Here is a 25032-nt window from a genome sequence, read left to right on the forward strand (position 1 = left end):
GCAAATTTCTGAGTTTTTAAGAGCAATATTTAAAATCTGTCCCTTTTTGCCTTTGTCACCCACCCACCATTATTTCAGTCTTTATCCAGATTTCTTGTGGTAAGATGTTGAGATATGCTTCTAGAAATCACCAAATTTGGCTGAAATAGTAATAGCAGAGCAGCATGCTGTTTTAAAAAACTCACTGCAATTTTTATTCACCCCCAGGTATGGAAAGAAAGCAGGGACAAAAAGTCTAGTGTGCCCAGTGTCTGATGAGAAAACAGACATTTAATTTCTTTGTTTTTGGGGAAAGCCTTAAGCCTGTAGCAATTTACATTTACCTGCTACTCCCTTAAATTAATTATCATATTGTCATTTTGAGGGAAATGAACATCTGCTACTTAGTAGTTAGTTTTCTCACACAGAATCCAAAACTAGGTTTGTTTCATTTGAAACTGTCAGATTGCAACCCTTCAGAAGTCACCCTTTTGTTTCTAGTGTTAATGCAAATTGTTCATGTAATTTTTGTATTGACTTCCAATATTAATTAGTGGTTCAAAGTGTGTAGAGCTGACACTATATGAACTGTGCCTACAACTGGCAGTTGGCACAGTGGTTTAAGACTTTGAGCTATAGTTCCTCTAGTACAGGGTTTGTTTTCTTCAGTCCTAATTTACCTACTCTGTGATATTGTTTTTATTTATTTATTTATTTTATTTTACATTTGTTAACCGGGAGAGTCCGACTGGATACATGTCCATTTTCAGCGGAGGCCCGGGGAGAAAAGTTCCAGGTACATAACAGACGTATGAACATTGTTAATGCAAAAAAAGGAAGATAGTTGAGTTCTAAATACAATATAAAGATACATTACATCTTGGGAAAAAAATAACAGCAGCATATAAAAAAAATAGGTCAGTTACAAAGGTGAGGCGCCTTGTTAAAAAGCGGTTAAGGATAGTGAGGTAAGAGAAGGGTAAATGATAGTGGTTAATCAGGTTTGGAACAGGGACATTGCCAGAGAGTATTGAGATGGGGTTTAAGTTTTTTTTTGAATTGTAGGAGTGAAGGTTCTGAGGTGAGCATGGTCAGTAGGGAGTTCCACATTTTACCTACAAAGTTTGAGAATAGAGAATCCCCAGCAGAATTATTGGCTTTGGTAGTTTGAGCTAAGATCTTATTGGAGGAGCGTAAAGATTGCAGGTTAATATAGGGGTGAATGATGTTTTTCAGAGCTGGTGTTTTCTCTGGGTGATACAGTATCTGGTGAGCCGTTTTGAGTTTGTTGAAATGGAGTTGGCTGGAAAACTCTAACCCCCCTAGTTGCTTCAAGTTAGTGCAGTGGTGCGTTCTAAAGGTGGAATTTGTGGCAAATCTAGCTATGTGATTGTAACAAGAAGCAAGTTTGTTAAGGGTTGTCTTGTTTAGGTTTGTAAAAAGGGGGGAGGCATAGAAAAGAGTTGATAGTAGGTGTGTGCTGGCAATTGTAATTTTAGCGTGAGGAGTGAGAAAGTGTTTTACTTTATAGAGAGAGCCAAGCTTTTTATTGACGGTTTTGATAGTTAGATGGAAATGGGTGTCAAATTTAAAGGAGTTATCAATGGTAACACTTAATAGCTTTGTGTGAGCTTCTGGTGATATAGTGATTCCATTGGAGGATGTAATAGAGAAGGTGGGGGGAAGAGTCTTGTTAGTGGGTGAGAAAGTAAGTAGTTTTGTTTTGTTGGGGTTGAGAACTAGTTGACGACTTGAGAACCATTTTTCTGTTAGGTTGAAGGTGTCTTGGGTTGAAGCAGTGAGGTCTGCCAGGTTGGAGGCAGTGCAGATGATGGTCGAATCATCTGCATATTGAATGCATGTGGCATGGGGGGGTGATTGTGGGAAGGTCATTAACAAAGATGGTGAAGAGAAGAGGGCCAAGAATAGATCCTTGGGGAACTCCAAGTGTAACAGGTAGGCATGTGGATAATTTGTCCTGCCATAGAACAGCCTGTTGCCTATTGGACAGGTAGGATTGGAACCATTTCAGCGTGGAATTGCTGAGTGATAATTTTTTTAATGTATTGAGGAGTTGGATGTGGTTCACCATATCAAAGGCCTTGGAGAGGTCTAAGAAAAGAGCAGATGATAGTTTATTATTGTTTCTGAAGTTATTGATGGTATTAGAAAAGGATAGTAGGGCTGATGTGGTACAGTGATTTGGCCTGAAGCCATGTTGGGAGTTGGCTATTGAGTAGTTACTTTACCAGACATTGCTCTTGGGTTGCCATTGAAAAGGGACTGTGTGTCCCATGGGCCTCCTTATAGGATCATAGGAAGTTACTAGGCTATTGGCCCTGAGGCCCTTACAAGCCTAGCCAAGAATTTAGCCCATGTTCAGACAAGTCAGCACCCGATGCCCCTGTCCAGCAGGGACACAGGTGGAATCTCAGGGGTGTATTTTCTGTCCCCCATCTACTTATCCAGGTTGCTCTTAAAAAGGGTTAATGATTTACTGTGCTTTACATAGACAGGGAGTCTATTCCACAGATGGGGGGGGGGGGGTTTGGGACACAAATCTGTCCCACCAAGTCCTATTGGTGTCACAGACCAGGTTGAGGTTGCGCATGCAGGTTACTCGAGTGGAACTAGACTTGCAGATATGCAGCAGTCCCTTCAAGGCGGTGTCTGAGATTGCTTTGTATGCCACACAGAGGTCACCTCTGAGGAGTCTGTATGAGACTGAGTAGAGGGACAGGGCTTTTAGCCTGTGTAGGGTATATGGTTGAGGTCCTGGATTTTCCTGGTGAGGAACCTCTGTGGTCTGTCCATCTGCTGCATGTGCTTTGTAAGGTACATGCCAATAGGGGCATTGTACTCAGTAATGGGTCTTATAAGGGAAGAATACAGGGATGTTATGACCTCCTTGTTCCTGGATGAGATACCCTTACTAATGAGGTGGGCCATGTAAAAAGATTTCTGTACAATGGAGGCAATATGGTGGTCAAAAGTCAGTTTGCAATCAATCTGGGTGCCCAGGTCCTTCACAACTGATTGCATGCTTAGGACCTTCTTATTAATGTGATCATTTGTGGAGACATCGCTATCCAAAAAGGGGATGATGATGCATTTTTTGGCATTCAGTTTGAGGCCATATTTCTGGAACCAGTCATTTGTTTGGGTGAGACCCTCTTGGAAGATGTCCACATCAATAGGGGAGTTTATGATAGCACCCAGCTTGCAGTCATCTGCAAACTTGGTCAGCCATAGCCTACTGATTTTGGCCTGTACCTCAGAAAAGTATATCATAAACAACAGAGGCCCCAAGACCAGTCCCTGGTGCACACCACTTGTTACAGGTCTACTGGTTGACGTGGCTTCCCCTAATTTGACTAAGTGGGTTCTATCAGTGAGCTAGTTTGTTACCCATCTGGTAACATACGAATTGCTGTCTAGTTGAGAGAGTTTATCTATTATACCTGAGTGGGGAATAGTATCAAAGGCTTTGGGCAGGTCAAGGTAGGCGGTGTGCACCATATTCCCCTTATCCATGGCTTTGGTGACTGTCTCAAAGAAGTTAAAGAAATTTAACAGGCATGACCTCTCCTTGACAAAACCAGACTGTGTAGGATCGAGTGTTTGGAGATTGCCAATGTCTTTATTAATGAGGTCCATGATAATTCATTCTATGGCCTATGGCCTTGCAGATTAGGCTAGTTAGGCTGATGGGTCTGTAATTTCCTGGATCGATGGATGCTCCACCTTTGTGCAAAGGGATGACAGTGGCTGTCCTCCACTCAGCTGGGATGAAGCCGGTACTCAGGCTTTGGTTGAATAGGGTGCCTAATGGTGCTGCAAGTTCCTGCCTGAGTTCATGTAGAATGCAGCCTGGGATGTTACTGGGTCCCATGGAAGCTGTATTTTTTTGCCTTTGAGAGAGTAGTGATGACTTGCTCACTAGAGACAAGGAGAGGGGGCAGGTGCTGGGGATATCCTGATTTACTGATGGGGGGGACAGAGGGGTGAAGTTTTCACTGAACCTGTCTGCCAGCAGGTTAGCTATATCTATGGCATTTATGTATGTGGTGTCTTTGACCACCAGTTCTGAGGAAATCTGAGTGCTTCCTTTGAGATTGCGGACATATGTGAAGAAGGCCTTATGATTGTCTTTAGTAGATGTGGCCAGTTTGGACTCAAAGTTTGCTTTGGAGGATTTCACTGGTGGTTCTATTTGCTTTGTTCAGACTGAGGGATTGCTTCCAGTTAGGCACCTGCTCTTCTTGGTCTGGGACATCACTTCTTTTCTTTTATTATAGAGTTTATTTATTGCAGATGTCCACCAGACTGGTTTATTCTTCCTTGAGGAGGATGATTTTTTCCTGTCTGGATTTCCTGATTCCATGAAGCTATATAAATGCTTGTATAGCACTTTGGTGTAGGTTTGGACATATGTGCCAGTTCCTTTGGGGGGGAGGGGGCTGTGAAGCTGGTTATACCTTCCCTCAGGAGGTTGTAATCTGCTTTGGAGAAGTTTTTTTATTTGACTCTAGCTAGGGGGCAGTCGGGGGAGATGTTGATTTCAAAAGTGACCACTTTTTGGTTGGATCTTACTTGGGAGGATGACGCTGCAGTGGTTACTCATGGTGGTTAATACCAAGTCCAAGATATTATCACCTCTTGTGGGGTTGTCAACCAGCTGATCCAAGGTGTTTGCATTGACAAAATCAAGGAGTCTCTGGGTATTTGTGTTTTGACATGAGTAGTTCTTCCAGTCTATGGTTGGGTATTTAAAGTCACCCAGGATGAGGGTAAAGGGTTGAATCTTGATAGATGTGAAGAGGTCCAGATAAGTGGATTGGACATCTTGAGTCAAAGTTGGGGGCCTGTAGCTAGCTATGATTTGAATAGGGGTCTTGACAATGGTTAACTGCACCTGGAGTGTTTTCTGTGAGTTATACTGTTTGACCAGCCTGGAGGTGTGTATGTCTTTAATATATATTGCTACTCCACCTCCTTTTGCTTTGCTGCCCACGGTTTGGGGTCTAAATGTATGACAGGCTGGGTAACCTGGTATGGCTGGGGTGCTCTCTGAGCTTTGAACCAGGTTTCTGTGGCTGCACAAATGTCGGCATCTTGCAGGGTTAAGGATGCTTGCAATGTGTTCAGTTTCATGTTTAGACTCCTATAATTTAGTGGCATGACTTTTAATTTGCATTTTGATGACATTTTCATGTTGATAGTTTTGACCTCATGGCATTGCCTAAAAAAGACACTATGGGGGAGGCAAGAGGTTTTGCCAGAAGCCCAAGGGAGACAGATGCAGGCCATCTCTAGCAAAGCATTGTGGTCTGTCGATCACGTCTTCCCAGGTTGTCAGGTACTGAATCCCCTTGGAATGACACCAGAAACTAAGCAAATTGTTAAAGTCAGTCATTTTCTCTTTGTACTGAGGCATCATTCTGGGCAATGGTAAAATTCTGATTAAGGCTAAGAATGTACTGGAACACATATTCATCGAGCTCAATCATGTCTCTCTTCATATAGTCCAGGGAGGTATGTCTCAAGTCATTCACCCCAACATGGGCAATGACAGAGTCATAATAGTACCTGTTGTTGAGAGACTTGAGTACATGGGTGATATGGCGGACTCTGGCACCTGACAAACAAATAACTGTGACTTTCTCCTTATCCAGCCTGGTGAGAGGCACATCTGTGTGTCTCACAATGGAGCCTCCTATGATTAATATGTTGGATTTATTTTTAGGTCGTAGTTCCTGTAAAACACAGGTGTGTGGACTATGTGTGGTGTGGCGGGCAGTGGAGTTCGCATGTGTTTTTGCCTTGGCGGTCTCTTTTGTTTGGGTATGTTTTTGTTGGGGACCTCTGCATATGTGTGGGTGTTGTGAAGATGTGGGTGGTGTTTGAGGTGTGGTGTTTGTGTTGACAACCTTCTCAGTGCCGGATATACTGGCTTGTGAGGGAGAGAGCATAGACTATGTTCTTAATGTAGTTGCATCTCTCACAAATTGTGTTCCTAGGTGGTAGTAGTAGAGGGTTGTCCATGTACATGAGGCAGTTTCTAAACTATCTCAGGATGCCCATATCAACTGGACTGTGAGGAGAAACTGTAGGAAATTGTCCATCCATATTTGTCAGAATCTGGAGGAGAGAAGCCAGAGAGAGCTAAGGGGGTAAAGGGTGGAAGGTCTAAGAGGAGTACTACTAGGTGATCATGCAAGTGCTACTAGGGAAAATATGTAGCTGAAATACCTTGAAATGGGTTAAAAACAGTTAGCTGTGATATGTGACGTGCAAACAAGCCCACACCTACTCAAATGCGGGGTTTAGATACCACAAAAAAAAAAAATGGAAGGTTCTAGTAACACATAAATCTAGCCAATCTTGCTAGTCCCTACTTGTGCCAGACAAGGTCCAGAAAGCCCTGCTACTCTCACTAGCAGAGGAGATAGGCCCCTACCAATACAAGATGGCTGCCAGAAACACAGAAGGCAAAAACAAACAGCTCATTAGTTAACAAATGGATATTGTTATTACGATGAAACATTTTTTTCAATGTAGCTACTTCAGTATTCTAAAATCTTTCTTATGCCAAAGAAGGCTAATGAGGTACGTTTTATTGCAAATATAATATTCTGAATGAAGTTTTTAACTCATAAACTACTTTATAATTGAGCTTATGATAGAGATAAAAGAAAAAAGCTGCCACACATCATTTATTTATATGAAAACATGTTAAATTACAAGTTCTGCAGAACTCCGTTCTTAACAGTGCTGAAAGCTTTTTAATCTGTTTAAATTACCAGAAGTTTTGTATTCTGTAGTTTCTTTTGTCATTAACCAAAATAATGCAATTTTAGTGTTACTGTGTAAATATGTAATGCTTGTCTAAGAGAAGAAAAGCCAAAGTGAACTGAAATTATATATTCCAAGTCAGAAGTCTATTCATGCACACCTTATTCACTGTAAGAAAATGATATAGCTATAATGCAATTTACAGAGATGAAATGCAGGAATTGTTTCATATTCACTGATCACCACCACCTATTATCTTCCACATTGTGTGTGGCGTGGTTATATAATGTTATTGGAGGCAAAGTTCGCACACAAAGTTGCTACAAATAACAAGGTCATCATCACCACGCTAAGCCTATCTCAAACTCCTCACCTCAAACCCATATGCCCACATATGCTGAGGCTCTTCAAACTAGTCTATCAAAACCTCAAAGGTCACCCAGATGGAACTATAGCAACAAAGTGCCATTAAGCAACATCACAAACACTCAACTCAAGCAGCAACTAACACAACATCCACCTATAACTCATGGTGTCTCAGTTTAAAAGCCCATAAGGCAAACCTCCACATAATCTAACATCCTAGTTACAGGAGACTCCATTGTGAGACATACTGATGCACCACTCTCCAAGCTGAGCAAGGAGAGGATCAGGGCCATTTGCCTCTCTGAGCCCAGGATTCATCAAGTAATGCATGAACTCAAGTCCTTTCACTATAAGTACACATAGGAATAAATGACCTGAGATAAAGTGTATATATCTGCCTGGGAGGAAATGGTAGACAATTCAAACTGCTATGCCAGGGATGACCTACACCTGTTCCCACAATGATTTCATATACTGGCAAAAACATTTATCCACCTCCATAATGGCTTTTTTAGACAAAGCTAGTGTGGAAAAGCTTCCAACAAAACAAATTTCAGATAATTTATAGGTACTGCCTTTCGACATTAGCAGCCTTAACAAAAATGCACTCCTTATGTACACTCTTGACCCTAGAATGCATTGATATATGCATCATCACAGAGACTGAGGAATATTGAATGCACCCCCCCTTGTGCAAATCTGCAACACCTAGCATGCATTCAAATCCACTGCATTAGATGAAGGCACTGAAGGTGATGGGAGTCTCTACATTTGTAAAACAACATTTTGTCTCTAGAATCATTAGGCAGGGTAATGACCTAGAACTCCTCCATGTTCAACATAAAATTAACAAAACCCCATATCACAACCTGGCTAACTACTGGACTCACTGTATATCCCTCTTGGCCCATACCTCCTACCTGACTAGAAGCCCTAAGCATTCAGCCAAGCACCATTTTTGTAGGGGAGCTCAGACATGTATGCACAGAGATTTCTGAACTTTATAAATACAAACTTGCTGGACCAGCTAGTTCATACCTTTACTAAGGAAGACAAAATCCTGGATTTGGTTCTCATCAATATAGGACATCTGTGTTCCCTACCAGTTGTAGCATCCTTCCTAGTTAAATTGGGCCATAAATCAGTCATATTTACCATAATGTTGAAGCATTCTTCAATAATGCTATTAAGAGATTATGTTAAAGCTAATCTTCTAAAACTGAGTGACATCCTGGCAAGATTCAACATTCCCTTCCACCCAGATGACCCTTCCAAGAATGTGAAATCCTTCACTGCAAAATTCTATGCACATCTAAATAGCTGTGCAGAAGCATCTGTTCTTCTGCAAAATAAACATAATACCAAATTTAAAAATAAACCATTGTGACAGAAATCCACTATAAATAGGCTCTACGGTAAATGGAAAAGGCTCATTACATATTAAAATAAATGTAATCCTTCAAATGCCAAAAATGATTTTACCAAACTTAAATGGGAACTCCTGTCCCTGATCAAATCTACCAAAGCTAGATTTGAGGTAAAAATAGCCACTGGGGCAAAAGATAATTCTGAAGCCTTTTTTAACTATGCTAGATACTTCAGAAATAATGCTCAAAACTGTACAGATATAATAGTATATGATATCACATACTGGAATCCTGAGGTGGGTAAATTTAGCTCTAACTTCAACTTCCACCCTACTAGATCACATGGGAGCTTCCACACATTCCTTCCCAAATCTCTCAGGAAGAAGTCACGAAAGCACTATCTAATGCCAAGAACATTGTTTTTATGGGGTGCAATAACATACAAGGATGCCTACTGGTCAGTCAGAAACAGGAATTGTTAACCTTCCCCACTACAGAAACTCTACAACATCAACCTCCAGTCAGGGTTTGTACCAGATGAGTGGGGGACTGCATCAGACATCCTCCTCCACAACTAACCCAGGCAACTATAGACCCACCTACCTATCATCTGTAAGGCTATGGAATTAATAAATAAGGACATACCAAGCCTACAAACTTTTGACTTGAGCTAGTTCAGTTTTGTCAAGGGTAGATCCCTCCTACTTAATCAGGTCAACTTCTACTAAATGGCTGCCAAAGCACTGGATAGGGGAAAATCAGTACACACTGTATATGCAGGCTCCACACAGGTGTTTAAACCATCCCCCGCTTGGGCATAGTTGATAAACTCATCCAGCTAAATGTAAATCCCTGTGTAACTCAATGAATAGCACACTAGTTCAGAAACAGAATCCAGCAAAATAGGGTGGCTCTACCTCCTCCAAACAATCTGTCACTAGTTACATACCTCAGAGTTTGGTTCTTGGGCCACTTCTCTTTGACATCTACGTCTTGGCGGTCGAAGCTCAACTTTTTAGATGACTATAAACTTGTGCTATAAAACCTCTCCACTATATCCCAAGATCTTTCAGGAAGGCCTTTCCCAAACAAATAGCTGGTGGAAAAGCTGCAGCCTAAAACTAAATGCCAAAAATTGTAGAATTGTATCTTTCAGCAAACATGACATTCCCTGCAACTATCACATGAACAACACACCCCTGAAAATTGAACCAGTAGTGAGGGACCTGAGAACCAACATGGACAATGAGCTGTCATTCAGTCACCATGTATCTACTGTTGTAAGGAAATTCCATTTCATTTCATGTCCTACTAGTAATGGTATGGCAGCCACATCCAGGGTGGTGATCATTCCACTGTATTCTGAGCTCATTAGGCTAATCATTGAATGTTATGCCCTCTTTGGAATGTATCTGTCCAAACACCTGATATAACTCAAGTGAGCACAACACTTTCTCATTAAGACAATCAAGGATCTAAGTCTCAAAAGCTACATTGATCATCTTAGAACTCTTTCCCTTTTTCAGTATTTCAAAGGCCACTGAGGGGCAACCATTGCCTCACTTACAGAACCTGTACAGATCACATCCTTTCAGATGTGCTATGCATCTCCAAGTCCATTAGTGTCAGAAATACCCAATCAAGAGATCTCTGTCTTTTCTGTAACTTGAACAGAACATGCTGGAGGGGTAGCTATGTCTCACAAGGATCACCACTTCTCTGAAATCATTCATGTAAAGCAATTATATTACTGTTCTATTCTATTATTATATTCTATTACTCTATTCAAGCATAATATGGATACGTGGATGGGAAAACACAAATTCACCCCTGCATTGGCACCCTTGTCCTTTATGGGCAGATGTAGCATATAAATGTCTGCTTGTTCCTGAGTTATTCACACTCATAATACAAGGGACCCTGGATTAATTGTTTTAAAAATACTAGGACTAGAAATTTATTGGGAATACATGGCTAGGCGTCTGAACATCCTCACAGATCATAAGCCTAGTAAGTACCTGTGAACTTACAAAAATTCACAAGCGTGAATGATAAGAGCGATTTTGGAATACTTCATTCTTTATCTGGGAAGTGTACTTCAGGAACCTATGTTATTAAAGACTGAGACTGGATTTTTTACTTTACCCTCCAATTAATGCTTACACCCAACCATAGCACTAATACCACTCTTCTCACTTCAACAACATAGTCAACCAAAACAGAAATGAAGGCAATCTGGTTTATTTTCTTTTCCCTGATTTATTGACAGCATCCACTACTGTATCCCATCAAAAGCTCCCTTCTGAACTTGCTACCCTAAGTCTCACTTCTTCCTCTCTGTCCTGGTTCCACAGCTATTAATCTAATTGCCATCAGGCAGTTAAATGACATTAAAATCTCTCACCATTTCTACCAGTTTCTGTTGGCGTTCCCCAGGGGTCAGTACTTGGTCTTCTCTTATTTACCAGTTTCATAAACAAATTCCATGTTGCTACTAATCTTGCCACTTTTGTACAATATGTGAGTGATGCATCCCTTGTCTGCTTTACCCAATTCATAACAAAATTTACAGGAGATCACACAATACTCCCTAACTGCCATTTAACAGTGACTTAAAAACTCTTTATTTCTCAATCCTGCCTCCCCCCAAAAAAACATATTTCATATTTCTTTAAATAATAACACTAAAATTAAAGCTGCTAGCCAAACTGAATTACTCTTATTGAAAAGTCATTTTTTATTGGTGGATTTTAAATTATCATTTAACTTGAGTATATATATATATATATATATATATATATATATATATATATATATATATATATATATATATATATATTGCACTAAAAGTTTTATGTCTTTACTTCTGATGAAATTCCAGATGTTTGAATAAAAGCACTGAACTGTTGTGTTTTACTTGCTGTGAATTATTAAAGAATTTGGGATTACACCTACAGAATACTTATTTTTGTTACTGGTATTTCAAAGGCAGTGTTTTGTTTTTCTTCTAAATGACTATAAACTTTGTTGGCATCAATTCCAGTATATAGTTTATACATAGTCAGAAACCAAGTTATTAGTCTATAGTTTTTTTGATACCTTGCATGTTCACTGTTAAATAGGAGTACTGTTTTTCCTGTTGTTAACTTGATTGCTGTCTGTTCAGGGTGCACATATAAATAATTCTTATTCATGTCCAAATTTTCATGTAAAGATGTTAATACTTTTTCTGGGCTGGGGGGGTCTCCACCTAGGAGCTTTTCTTAACTTTGTTTCAGTCTCTCTGGCTGTTACTTCATCCCATTTCATATCCTGTACATTTAAACTTCTTATTCTTTCTTTTACTTCTTCTGTCCATTCAGCATCTTTATGTTGCACAGGATCTTCATAGATATTTCTCCAAAATGCATCTATTTCTTCTTCTTTTTTTTTTTTTTTTTTTTTTTTTTTTTGTGTTGTTTCATTTCCTTTTCCTTGTTTCCCAATTTTCTATAAAACTTTTTGGGGTCACTAATAACTTGCTTATTTTGTAATTTTCCTTTACATTTATCTGCATATTTTCTAAGTTTTTCTGCATGTGCTGATATTTTTAGTTTATTATTTGCGATAGTGCAGGATACATCTTGATCTGTTCTGACACTGCACATTGCTTTTATCACATCTATCTTTCTGAGTATTTTTGTTGATCTGTTCCCTCTTCTATACTCTTCTAACAGTAACACTTCTTGTCTTAATTGTATTATAGTTTTTTTTCTATTTGATCCTTCTATGATGGCAGGTCTCTGCTAAAAATGTTTTTTCCCCCAGCCAGACTTTCCTCTATAGTATGTATTGCCAACAAGTGCAATGCTAAAGAAGCATGGGCCTTCCAAGATGACTATGCACTGATCAACAGCTTAATTTCATCGCTCCTATAGTGCAAATAACTAAACTAAGATGTAAGGGGTTAGAAATTATGCCAGATTGAGTAAAACTCAGTTACTGGCTGGTGACTACATTGCTTGGATCCAGGAAAGATGAAATTTAGAGAACCTGAAAGTAAATCAACTAGAAAAGTTAAAGAGAAAACAATGACTGGGAAGAAAAAAAATGCTTAATTTCAGCTCTTCCTGTATGAACACAGAAAACTAGAAAAAATGAGTGGCATTGAAACTTGTTATTCAGGTAAAATCCACTTACAAATAAAATGCACTCAGAGCTGATTAAAATGAATGAAACACTGAGGGAGTATAACAAGTCAAATAACAAAAAGGCTGGAAAAACAGAAGAAGCTTTAACTACCTTTTCAGGTGAACTAATAAAACTGCAAAAAAAAAAAAAAAGAGGTTGAAATGTAGAAAAGGCTGGCTGTGTATGAGACTTCTCAAGAAGAACTGTTTCAAAAAATGATAGAGTCAGATGACAGAGCATGCAGAGAAAACCTGAGATCTTCTGTTGTACCAGAGAAACTGGAAGGAACAAACTGTTCATTTTTTGAAAAGCACAAATAAGCAACTGTACTGGTATTCTGCAACAGGATTTGTTAACTGAAAGGGCATACCAAGTGTATGCTTCAAACCTGACCACGAGAAAATGGGAAACACCTGTAGTAAAGATACAATCATACCAGCAGAAAGAGTTGATTCTGATAAAACTGTGTTAAAAGGGCAAAGTGTTAAAAACTGGAGGCAGTGTTTGTGAAAAATGATTATTCTGTCTGTTAATAAAGCTCATTAAGAAACTTTGCCAGTGAAACATTTTCCAGTGTTGCAAATGAAAATGCTTCAGAGGCAGAAAACAGCATGGGAGCATATTAGAAGAATAGGGAGTACAGTGGACTCAAACCAGATTATTAAAGTGTTGGGAGGTGGAAATTAACAAAAAGACCAGCAATAATAAAATTAGTGAATAATGCATCAATCACATTTATGAAATATAGCATTGCAAGAAAAAAGTGGCCGAGAAAGACTGGAATTCTGTTGAATTGGCTAAACTTGGGGGTAGACTGTAAAGCTTATACCCCACTTTATGTCATTAATGTGTAGAAGGGCACAGAAGGGGAAAAAGCAACAGTAAGTAAAACAATTTTGTTTCTTAATAAGATTTGTATAAACTGCATCATGATATAAACTGTATGTTATATAGTAAAGCAGATAGTGTAATATGTAGTCAGGGGTATCTTTAATGTGGTGGTAAGGAGCCTTCAGTAATTGTATGTGATAAAGATACTAAAGTAAACAGGTAATTTTTGAGTTTTAAGAATATAGGCATTACAGTGTAAAAAGAGAAGAAAAACTAGACAAAAGCAAGTTGAAGTTAATATGCTGTAATCCTGGGCTGTTGGGTGGGGTGTGGGGTGTAAAAGTGCACTGACTGTATTATATGTAGAGTTAAGATGTTTTCTCTTATTTTTGCAAAGGTGAATGTCTGGATTAATGTTATTGTCTTAATATAACAATTAATGTTTTCTGTAAGCAAGTAGACTTAGAAATAAGACAAAATGATGAATGCAAAGAGAACTGCTAACATCATTAACAATTTTTTTACCAAAACCATCCAATCACTAGCTAGCCATCTACCCCCCACCATCTCCTTTCAAAACTCCTCCACAACCACTATCCACTCCCTTTCGCCTTCCAACCTGTATCTACATCCACCATCCGATCTCTAATTAACAAACTACAGCCCACTACCCTGGCAGCTGATCTCCTCACACCAGAATATTTACAAAAAGGGGCAGATGCCATTGCATACCTTGTCTCGATCATAATAAATAGAACCTTGACTGAAGCCACTATTCCCTCTCTCTGGAAGGTTTCTCATGTCATTCCCCTTCATAAAGGAGGGAATTCTTCAGACCTCTCAAATGTCCGACCAATAGCCATACTATCACCATTGGCCAAAATTATGGAAAAGTGTGTCTACAACCAATTAATGCACTATCTCACCCAAAATAAACTACTGGCCAACTCTCAGCATGGTTTTAGGCCACAGCACCACTTCAGCCCTCCGATCCTTCTCTAACTCTATCAACATCAACAGAAACAATAAAAACTTACCTCTGCTCTCTTCCTAGATCTCTCTAAGGCCTTTCATATGGTCAGTCACCAACTGCTTCTCTGTACCCTGAAGGAACTGTCACTGAATAGTAGCTTTATTAAATGGTTTCAGTCTTACCTGTCTGATAGACAGCAAGCAGTTTTATGCCAGAATACCCTATCCACATGTCTACTCATTACTCTAGGAGTTCCCAAGGCTCCATACTAGGACCACTACTCTTCTCAATCTTTATCAGTGACCTACCCACCATCACTCCCAAGGCTACCTGCATCCAATACACAGACGACTCTACTTTAATATGTACCTCCTCCTCCTCAAATGAGCTTATGACCCTAACACAGAATACTTTCAATGATGTAGAAAAATGGTTCACAAACCGTCAGCTTCTATTAAACCCCAACAAAGCTAAACTGCTCATCTTTTCCCCACCTGCAAATCCTCCTCACCAGTCTTTACTATATGTTCCAGCAATGACACAATTATATCCCCAGATAATCACACAAAACTCCTGGGCATCACAGTCGATAACGCCCTAAAATATGACATCCATGTGTCTGAAACTGAAGCCGCATGATTTTGATGTTGTCTACTATGTTTTATCTAAGTTTGTAACCGTACTGAAAACTGCATATTATACTTATCTCTAAATGTTTCTATTGTTCCTAATGTATTTGTACTCTGCTTTCTGAAGCTTTTCTCCATAGGCCTCTGCTGAAAATGGACATATATCCAGTTGGAGTTTCCCAGTAAACAAATGTAAAATAAATAAATAACTTGTTAAGATTCTTGCATGTACAATGATATTAGCTTGTTTTTTTTCCTTTGCAAATGTTTAGTGTGTTAAGAAGTCTACAGCTAGAGGCAGTTGTACATTTTGTTCTTATGTTTCCATGGCAATGATCTGTCTGCAGGTACAAGCAATTAATCTTTGAGAGTTGTGAGTATTGTTTGCTTAGGGAAACGAAAGATTTAAAGGTAGAAGAGCAAGCAGATTAGTAAAAACAAAGTCTGAAATTATTGTAAGGGAAGAAGAGATAGCAGCTTCCCTAACAGCCATAATATATCAATGAATTTAAGAAATATACAGATGTTATGTGATCCTATCTCGCCTACATTCTGACTGATGGGTTCGGAGCCGATCCCTCGGCTCCGACTCGGCACGCTTATGCTATAGAGTGAGGCCTCTAATTGGCTGAGCTATCTTTATCCCAGGATGCACCACCACTAATCCCCCAGATCTCGTTTGCCGCTTACAGAGCTTGGACGTGGTCTCAACATTGGCTGGGCTAAGTACTATATATATATAGTCTTTTTTCCTGTCAGTATTTGCTTCATTTAAACCCAAAAGCTGTTTTAACGGCTATTCTTTGTGTACGAGTGTGTTTCTGGCAGTTTGATTGAATTTTTAGTATAATTTCCTGTCAGAGAAGGTTCTGTTTAAGTTAAAGGGGCCTTCCCCTGTGGTTACTACTTCTCAGTGGTTGTGTGTGGGTCAAGTACCCATTTGAGTTAGAGGGTCTTGACCCTCCTTGTTTCCCCTTTCTCTTTCTCGCTTCTGTGTGTATAAAAAAAAAAAAAAAAGTTTTTCAGTTTTAATATTCTGAGTGAGTGGCATACTTATTGTTCCTGTGTGTCAAACCCTTAAGTTTGCTGTTGTGGTCTGTTTTTCTTGTAGGACTATGTCTAAAGAGCATAAACCCTCCGGGTTTAAAAAGTGCACGAGGTGTGGGTTCAAAATGTCCATAACGGACGACCACTCCTCGTGCGTCTATTGTCTTGGCGCCAAACATCTGCAGGAATCGTGCAGTGTATGCCATGCGTTTTCCTCCCGAGTCCTCCAGGAGAGGAAAAACAAATTAATCCTCAAAGGATTAATCAAGCCTTCTTTCGAGGAGGCTTTATCTTCCTCTCCGTCTCCTTCTAAGAAGAGGAAAGCGCCGGCTCCGACCAGTCAGTCGGAACCGACGGCTAAGAAAGCTAAGCAGACTTCTCCATCGGCTCCACGGACTTCTGAGCCGAGGTCGGAACGGTCTGCCTCGATGCTTCCAGCCTCAACCCCTCTGGTTTCGGAGCCGAGGTCTGGGGCATCGAGAGGCGGGTCACCCTCATCGGCTCCACTGATATTGGAGCCGATAAGGGTCATCGGCTCAGACTCTTCCCCCTCGGAGCCGAAGTCCTTATCGGCGCCGAGGGAAATTTCCTTGAAGGTTTCCTTGGAGCCGATAATTGTTGAGTCCTTTCGGAGCCGGTCCCCGAGCCCTTCGGAGCCGATGGAGAAATCTGTTTGGGCCCGATCGGTATCCTCGAGATCATCCAGGATGTCTGATTCGGACATCGACAGGGTGCTCCTTCGACTCTTCCAGTCTCCGGTGTTCCAAAAGATGGTTTCGGCTCCAGCCCAGTTGGCTTCAGAGCCGATGGTCCACTCCCCTATTGTACTTCCTCCTCCAACAGCTTCGGCACCGTTGGAGCAGGTGTTGGTGGAACCAGTGGAGGTGTTAGGGTCAGGCCCGACCCTTGCTCCGGCTCTCGGGTCGGAGTTCAGTGCACAGACTTCTTCCTTCGGCCCTGGGGGGGAGGCTTCGGGATTGATGCTTTCGGTCCCAAGTCTCCCTCTTGGTGCGTCGGCGGCGGGAGTACCGTCCACTGTCGTGGCCACGGAGGGGGGACCTTCCCAGGATTCTGGTGGTCCCGCCTTCAGGGCTATGAGGAGTGCTCTAGCCAAATCTTCATTGGCTACCTCCACAGTTTCCCCAGCTCCTTCCCTACATTTGGAGACTGGGTCATTGGCAGTCCCCCTGTCCGCAGACAGCGGAGCCCCTGGGCCTCAGGTTACCCCCCTCTGGGGTTTCTCCCCCTCCTGGAGGTCCTTCTGAAGCCTCTTCGGAAGAACCTCCCAGGAAGAAAACGTGCAAGAGGAAGCACGTTGACTCCCCTGACGAGTCTTTGACATCTGACACCGATCTCGATGATGCAGAGGGGTCCCCCAAGTCGTCCTCGGATGATGTCTCCTTTGCAGACATCCTGGAAGCCCTAAAACAACGAGGCTGGCAGTCCAAACCTCCCTCTGCTGATGAGTCGGTGTTCCTGAAGGCCTTCGGGGCTCAGCCCTCCCCCTCCTGGGTGTCTCCGCCCTTCGACGAGCTCTTGGATTTGATCTGTCAAAGGGCGTGGGAACACCCAGACTCTGTGGAACCGGTGCCCGCTCGTCCAAACAATTTTCTTTCGGCGCCCCCAGATAGAGAGTTCCTTACGAAAGGTGTGGCTGTGGATGCTATGGTGGTGGCATCTGCTACCCAGCAAGATGTAGCAGAGGCTTCTACATCCGTCCATCCTCCTAATTAGGAGTCTAGGAGCATGGATCGGTACGGTAAGCGCACCCTTAGTTCAGCGGCCTTTACTTTGAGGTCTCTGAACTACCTGACGCACTTTACGAGATTCCAGAGGGATCTGATTAAGGAGCTATCTGATACCCTCTTAGGTAACCTGCCTGAGGAGCTGGCCCAGACGTTTGGTTCTCAGCTGGCTACAATGTCGTCCATTTCGAACTCGTCCATGAGGCTCATTTCGTATGCGGCCGAAGGGGCGAGTAGAGCGGTGGGTACAGGCATTGCTCTACGGAGACAAGCCTGGCTCCGCCTGTGTCATTTCGCGGAGGCCTTCAAGTCTTCATTCGCCGACGCCCCCTTTGATGGGTCCTCCCTGTTTGGGCCCAAGGTGAAAGACACACTTACCCGCTGTGAACAGGAGGGTAAGACTCTGACTGCCGTAGGGGCACGATTTTCCACTCCCTTTCGGCCTTATCCCAAGGCTAAAAGAGGAGGGAAGATGTGGTTCCGTAGATCTCAGAAGTCTTACCCCTCTCAGCAGGAAGGTTCCCCCTCCAGAGGCAGAGGAGGGGGAAATTCATCAGGAAGACGCCGTCCCAGAGGCGGCAGAGGCCCTCGCAACACTGGAGACCGCGAGTCCTTTCGTGGCTCTTTAGCTTTTCATAGTCCCTGAGAGATTGCCTGACTGTGCTGCTCCGGAGCCAGTCGGGGGTCATTTTTCGAAGCACCTGAAGGCCTGGGAATGGATCACTCAGGACCAATGGGTGCTTCGAATTATCGCCGGAGGTTACTCCATCCCATTCTGTTGCCCCCCCCCCCCCTCAGTCCAAAAAAATCCCGGACCCGCCACCCAGTCAACGGGATACCGCAGCCTTAGAAGTTTCAAAGCTGCTGCAAAAAGGAGTCATCCAACCGGTCCCCGCAGACCAGATCGGATTAGGGACTTACTCAAGATTCTTTTTGGTGCCAAAAAAGACCGGGGACTTGAGGCCCATTTTGGACCTAAGCAACCTAAACCGTTCAGTCAAGAAGTCCAAGTTCCGAATGGTCACTTTACAAACCATTCTCCCATTGTTGGAGAAAGGTGTTTGGATGTGCACCATAGACCTCAAGGACACGTATTACCATATCAAAATACGTCAAACGTCCAGGAGACACTTGCGCTTCAGCCTAGGATGCAGTCATTTTCAGTTCCGTGCGCTGCCCTTTGGTCTCACCACAGCCCCCAGGGTGTTCACCAAATGCTTGGCAGTAGTGACTGCTCACCTGAGAAGTCTAGGATTCCAGGTGTTTCCGTACCTAGACGACTGGCTCCTAACTGCCACCTCCAAGCATCTACTTCTACGGAACCTGCAAGCCACAATATCACTGGGCAATTCCCTTGGAATCACCTTCAGTTGGCCAAAGTCTGTGTTAAGGCCATCTCAAAAAATAAGATTCATAGGGGTAGAGATAGATTCAAACCAGATGCGGGTCTATCTACCTGCAGACAGAATTCAGACCATTCAAAATCAGGTTCGAGCCTTACTCCCCAGGTCCAAAGCCCCAGCCAGAATGGTCCTACAGCTATTGGGATTGATGTCTGCCGCAGTTCTCCTAGTTCCCTTGGCAAGGTTACACATGAGAATCCTCCAGTGGCTTCTTTCAACTCGGTGGTCCTTTCAGGAACTCCCTCTCAATCATCTAATATGGATCACAGAATCTTGCAAACGGGACCTTCGCTGGTGGCTAGTGTCCTCCAATTTGGACCAGGGACGACCCTTTGTTCTTCCTCATCCGGCGGCCACTTTGACCACAGACGCCTCCCAGACGGGGTGGGGGGGGCATTCCCTGGGCAGGTCAGTCCAAGGCAAATGGCACCTGGTAGAGACCCCTCTCCACATCAAAATCCTAGAAATGAGGGCAGTACTCCTGTCCCTTCGAGCCCCTCACGATTACCTCCCTCAGGGCGTAATTGCTGTTCACTCAGACAACATGTCAGTTGTCTGGTACCTGAACAAACAGGGAGGGACCAGATCCTATCCTCTTTGCAGAGAAGCGATGAGAGTTTGGGAATATGCAGTCTCGACCAAACGCTTCCTAGTGGCTACCCACATACCGGGCAAATCCAATGTCATAGCCGACAGGTTGAGCAGAACCATCCTCTCTCCTCATGAATGGTCTCTGAATATGACAATTACAAGGCAGATTTTCAGCGAATGGGGAGTTCCGTGTTGCGACCTCTTCGCGACTCCTCTGAATGCGAAGTGCAAAGAATTTTTCTCCCTAACCCCGGCTCCGGGGAAGAGCCCTATGGACGCTTTAGTCCATCCTTGGCCCACCGGACTGCTTTATGCCTTCCCTCCAGTTCCTCTCCTCCCCAGAGTGATTCAAAAGGCATCTCTCTTAGGCAGCAAGATGATCTTAATTGCTCCGTACTGGCCTCGTCAAGTGTGGTTTCCCTATCTTCGGAAACATGCTCTGGAAGGTCCATGGTTCCTGGACCAGGTCCCAGACCTACTGATTCATCAGTCGGGACTACTACACCAGTCCCTACACACATTAAAATTGACGGCCTGGCTCCTCCTCTTCTGACCATAGTCAGGAGACATGCACTGGATCCAGATGTGGTGCACATATTGTCTTCAGCCCACAAGTCGGCTACGAAGAAACTGTATTCTAGCAAATGGAAAAGGTTTGCTATCTGGGCTCAACTCCGGGGCCTGGACCCCATTTCTACTCCCGTGGCAGAAGTACTCAAATTCCTGACCTCTCTTTTCAATCAAGGCTCTTTTGTTTCTACCATCAAAGTACAATTGGCAGCGATTTCTAATTTTCATGAATCCATAGACCCACCTTTAATGAGCAACAGGTTGTGTAAGACCTTCTTGAAAGGTGCTGCTTTATTAAGACCTCCGATTTCTCATCCTGCACCTCCATGGGATCTCGATATAGTATTACGTGCCCTGACTTCTTTTCCCTTTGAACCGGCAGCTACCTGTGATCTAAAGTTTCTATCATGGAAGACAGCCTTTCTAGTGGCAATTACTTCAGCCAGGAGGGTTTCAGAACTTCAAGCTTTGTCAGTGAAACCCCGTGCTTGGTTTTTCATACAGACAGGGTATCCCTCAGACCAAATCCTTCTTTTGTTCCTAAAGTCTGTTCTACTTTATGCTTGCAACAGTCGTTAGAGCTCCCAGTTTTTTCCCAAAATACTTCAATAAAGCGGAGTTTATTTTCCACACACTAGATGTCCACAGGCAGTTACGTTTTTATTTGGACAGGACCAAACAATCAAGGAAGACAGATCAGTTGTTTGTGTCCTTTGCAGAAAACAAATTGGGCAACGCGTCACAAAGGTCACTATTGCCAAATGGATCAGGGACTGTATTACTCAAGCTTATATTTATTCTAACAAAGAGCTTTCCACCTCTGTCAAGGCTCATTCTACAAGGGCTATGGCTACTTTGGTAGCATTTCATTCTAAGCTTGCTATTGGTGACATTTGTGCTGTGGCTACATGGTCTTCCCCGCACACCTTCATTTCTCACTACAAATTAGATGTGGCATCTAGAGGACGAGCTTCATTTGGTTCCACAGTGCTCAGGAGTGTTTTCCAATGAGCCACCCGGGATTTAGGTGCTAGGGACGCTGTCCCATCAGTCAGAATGTAGGCGAGATAGGATCACATAACATCTTTTAGTTATGTACTTACCATAACTTCAGATGTTTGGGATCCATCTCGCCTACATTCCTAATAACCCACCCTCCTTCCCCCTTCCTTGGAGATCAGAGGATATCAGAAGGTCCGAATCCTGTTGTTTCATCTTGAAACATCTAACAATGTTATATAAACAAGCTGTGCATGAATGCGGACAAACAAGATCTGGGGGATTAGTGATGGTGCATCCTGGGATAAAGATAGCTCAGCCAATTAGAGGCCTCGCTCTATAGCATAAGCGTGCCGAGTCTGAGCCGAGGGATCGGCTCCGAACCCATCAGTCAGAATGTAGGCGAGATGGATCCCAAACATCTGAAGTTATGGTAAGTACATAACTAAAAGTTTAGTTTTATTTAAAGACAGCCAGTGTGCTTTTTCTTAAAGCTAAAAGTTAATGTTTAATGAAAACATAGAAGCTATTTTTAACATCTGAGTGGGGAAAAGATATAAGAAAAGAACATACAGCAATTATTATAAGTGGGAGCACAGACACTAAAATGCACTTTATCATGGGTAACCCTAATTTTTTATTAGGCAAGGCCTGTGAGCGCATCTGTCGATTTTGGGCAATTGTTCCTATCAGGAGAGTTAAACTTCATTTTTTTTCAATGTACATAGTTTTGTTTGTTCTAAGTTAATATGTGTTTAGTGCTTTGTTTAAGGGGTTTTGTTATTTATTGACGTTTGATTACCGGGAAAGTCTAACTGGGTAGAAGCCTATTTTTAGCAGAGTCCTGGGGAGAAAATCTCCAAATTATTACAAAACATTTTAAGAACAATAATTTATAATCTACAAAAATAAAACAAAAACATCTGTGGTTTAAATAATTATAACAAATTAGATATAATATAAACACATTGGTTAAAATCAATACAAGTTATATGACAATCATTTAATATTTAGAGACATTTTAGACAGTTTGTAGAGAAATTAAAGGTAAATTAGTCTAATACAAACAGGAATTGCATTATGAAGTAAGGGGAAAACAGATTTATGATATTTTTAGAGAGAAAGTCAGGGAAGAGAATATGATAGTACTAAGGAAGTAAGTGAAGAAGGGAGAGTGTGGAGATATAATGAATGAAAAATGGTACTTGTTCACATTTGGAGATGTAGGTTATCCTGGTTTTGAGTAAAAATAGAATCAGATTTTAGCTGGTAAGTCTTTCAGAGTGGTTTTGAAAGATGGGAGAGAGGGTATTGACCTGATGGATACAGGTAGGAGTTCCAGGCCTTAGCGACCTTGTACAAGTGCAGGTAATGCCCAGCAGATTTGCTGGTATGTAGGTAAATGGGAGTTTTTGTCATTGGATCGCAGTGACCGACTGGAAACATAGCTGTATAGAATGTTTATTAATGCTGGACAGGCAGGTGGATGCTGGATAATTTTATAGGTGGTAAGAAAATGTGTATAAGCTAGTTGGTAAGGCAGTTCTAACCAATTTAGGTTTTTTAATGTTCTACAGTGGTAGGTTCTGAAAGGGGTATTTGCTGCAAATTTATTATAGCATTATTCGAGTTTTAATTTTTGTGAAGCTTGGTGGTTAGTAAGGATGGGAGCACAATAAAGAAGAGTTGGGAAGAGATAAGTAGTGGCAAGTGTAGTTTTAGTTGCATAAGTGATAAACTTTTTGGTTGCATAAAGTATCCTTAGTTTTTGATTAGTTCTTATGCAATTTTGTTTATGCAGGTTGAATGTAAGGTTATCATCCACTGTAATCCCTAATAATTTGCTGTGAAAAGTGACTTCAATGGTTGTATCATCAAGAGAGATAGCTTTAAATTTTGTTTTTTCATGAGAAGGAGATTTGGGGAAAAGTAGTAGTTTGGTCTTTTTTGGGTTGAGTATGAGTTGTGAGTTACGAAGCCATGTTTCAATGGCTGTTAAAGCTTCTTGAATAATTTTTCAGATGTGTACCATGTTGTCAGATCTGCAAACGAGAGTGGAATCATCTGCATATTGTATTAGGGTGACCTGTTTTGTGGATGCATAGGGGGTGTTGGTGAAAACATTAAAGAGGAGGGGACCAAGGATAAAGCCTTATGGTACACCGGTGGTGACTGGGAGGTAAGGAGAGAACTTGGAGTGCCATTTTATTGACTGATACATACTGGACAGGTAGCTTTTGGACCACAGAAGAACAAGCTGAGAGAGATCTTGTGAGGACATTTGAAGTAGAAGTTTGCTGTGACAAACAGTGTCAAAGGCTTTAGATAAGTCTAGAAATAAGGAAGAGACTAGTTTGTCATTATCTCCAGCTTTATTGACAGTATCTATATAGGTTACTAGGGGTGTGCTAGTACTATGGGAAGGACGAAAACCATGTTCTGAAGGGGATAGTTCTTCCTGCAGGAGATAATCTAGGAATTGTTTTTGAATACATTTTTCAAGTATTTTGATGAGGGGAGATAGGATTGTTATAGGTCTAAAGTTATAATTTTTGCTGGATTTCCTCCTTTGTGCAGAGGGATAATGTGTAACTTTTCAGAGTGAGGGAATGGTGGACTCCTGGACTGACCTATTTACAAAAGATTGAGACAGGATAGGCAATGCTATTGGCTGCTGTTTTTAGGTACTTGCATGGAAGGTCATCAGCTGAAGAAGAGCACCATCTAAGTTTGTTCAAGAGCAGTTTTATATAGGATGTGGGCACAGGTTCATAGATTCATACTAGACATTTACAAGCCTAGCCAGAGTGTGTTTGGCTTTCGCTACCCATTTTAAAATGAATTTTGCTATGCCCTTTTTCGAGGTTAGTATACTGTGCCTCTGTCTAACAGTGACACAGAAGTGATAACTGGAGTAAATCTACGATCTCCCATCCACTCATCAAGATTCCTCTTGAAGAGTGTCAGTGAGGGACTGTACCTAACCTGGACTGGGATTTTATTCCAGAGTGAAGGGAGCCTCTGGGTTATGAATCTGTCCCTCTAGCATGTCCTATTTATTTCAGTGCTGAGGTTCAAGTCTCTCTAGCGCGTAGCTTGATGGGATTTGGATTTTCTGAGGTGCAGCATGTCCATTAATTCCGGGTTGGACATGGCTTTATACGTCAGGCACAGATCGCCTCTGAGCAGGTGGTATGCCACTGTGTAGAGCTGGAGTTTCTTTAACCGGGCAGCATATGGCATCTGTTTGAGCCCTTTGATCCTCTTGGTGTGGTACTTTTGGGGTCTTTCCAGTTGCTGCAGGTGTCTGGTAAGGTACATCCCAAAAGGGGCATTGTACTCAATTATGGGCCTGATGAGGGATGAGTAAAGAGGCACGATGACCTCCCCTGATCTAGATGTGAATCCCTTCATGATTAGGTGGGCTATATAAAATGCTTTTCTAACCACTTTGGCCATGTGGTTGTCGAATGAGAGATTGCTATCAACTTGGGTCCCCAGGTCCCTAATTACTTCTTCGTACTTAATGGATTACCATCTATGTGGTAATTTGTAGGCACTTTGTTT

The sequence above is a fragment of the Protopterus annectens genome, chromosome 1.part2 (assembly GCF_019279795.1).
Source record: "Protopterus annectens isolate FY-2018-M chromosome 1.part2, PAN1.0, whole genome shotgun sequence".
Classification (NCBI taxonomy): Eukaryota; Metazoa; Chordata; order Ceratodontiformes; family Protopteridae; genus Protopterus; species Protopterus annectens.